Raw genomic sequence first — 1,828 nt, 5'->3', positions numbered from 1 at the left:
AAAGCCACTGAGATTTATGAGACCAGACCCAGATAGTGTTGGTGCAGAGGGGTCCTTAGGGACTGTCTGGTCCAATGCCCTTATTCCTTCCTTAGTTGTTCACTTCTTCATTCCTTTACCAAGCTTGGACTGGGTGCCTTTTCAGGGAAAACTGAGGCTAGAGGTCACAGAGACTGCTCTTAGCTATTTGTGCAATTTCTCATCATAGCTCTTCTCTGCTCATCGGAAACCCATCTCTGATCTTAGAGCGGGCTAAAAACTGTTAGAGACCAGATGGGCCATTCTAGGCGGGTGGGATTTGGAGCCAGGACAACCTTGGTGTGCACGACTTGGGCAAATTCCTTCCCTTCTCTGAGTCTTAGTTTCCTCATCTGTAAATGGAAGCAACAATATCTACCTCACACAGTTGTTGTGAGAAATCAACAAGATGCCATATGGATGTCCCTGCCGCATGCCTGCCATAGGAAACCTCCCCAACCACCAAGCCTGGTCAGGGAACCCCTACGCCCCAGTACTCTCCCATCATTGATTGCACTCACTGCACTATTTAGCAATTACCAATTTGCCCATCTGCCTCCAGCACTAGCTCGAGAGCCCCATGAGAGCAGAGACCTCATTTCCAACTCCTGTCACAGAATAAACCAAAAAAACCAACCCAGTTGCCATCAAGTCAGTTCTACTCATGGCAACTCCAGATCAACACCACAGAACCCACAGAACTGCCTGACTTCCAAGTCTAGGTCATAAAAACAAACCAGCCTCTTCCTGGTTCTTTCTCTGTTTGGACCTATGTCTTGGGAGCCCTGAGCCAGCAGGTAAGAAGCCTGGCTACTCAGAAGCTGCCATGCTGGAGTGATCACATTGAGAGTCTCCAATGTGGAGACAGAGATGCTGACATGTGAGTGAGCAAGACTTCAGATGATTCCAGTCCCTACCCCGCAAGCCACAGTGACACTGAGTGGAGCATAGATGAGCTGTCTCCACCAAGCCCTGTCAAGATTGCAGATATGCAAGTAAAATAAATGTTGTTTTAAGCTCTAAGTTTTGGGACGGTTGATATGCAACTATAGTATCTGCAACATAGACCGAGGGGGCTGTCTGTCCCTAGTCATGGGAAGGAGTTTTGACTATCAGGCCTAATCAGAATCCTCAGAGAACATTATTGGCTGCTGCCTGTGACATGTTCCTTACTCTGCCTTGTAGCCCCTTATTTGTGTCCATGTTTTTCACCATCTGCGAAATCTTCAAAAGCAAAGACCACACCATTTTTATCTTGTTTCCCTCTTTAGCTAACACAGAGCCAAAAACCAGTTGCCATCGAGTCATTCTGACTCATGGCGACCTCATGTGTTTCAGTGTAGAACTGCACTCCATATGATTTTCAATGGCTGTGATCTTTCAGAAGTGAATTGCCAGGGCTTTCTTCAGCAGCACCTCTGGGTGGATTTGAAGCGCCGACCTTTTGGTTAATAGCTGAATGCTTAACCATTTGTGCCTCCCAGGACTCCATATGACCTGCTAATAGGCTATGGTAGAGTATTTGCAAAAAATTGTCTCAATTATTGCCCTCCCTAGATCCATGCCCCTTGCAATGTGACTTTACAGCTCCTCCCAGCAAGAGAAAGAATCTATTTCCCCTGATCTTGAATCTGGGCTGTGTTGTGACTTGCTTTGGCCAATACAATGCAGCCGAGGTGGCTGCTCTGAGCCTAAGCCTCAAGAGACCTTGCAAACTTCTGCTCATTACACTGGAACCCTCACTCGGGCTAGATGCCTGGAGGATGAAAGCCATGCAGCCCATTCACCCCATCGCCCCAACCAGCACCCA

This window comes from Trichechus manatus, unplaced genomic scaffold, assembly GCF_000243295.1.
Source record: "Trichechus manatus latirostris isolate Lorelei unplaced genomic scaffold, TriManLat1.0 scaffold00294, whole genome shotgun sequence".
Taxonomy (NCBI): domain Eukaryota; kingdom Metazoa; phylum Chordata; class Mammalia; order Sirenia; family Trichechidae; genus Trichechus; species Trichechus manatus.
Note: the sequence above shows the minus strand (reverse complement) of the source record.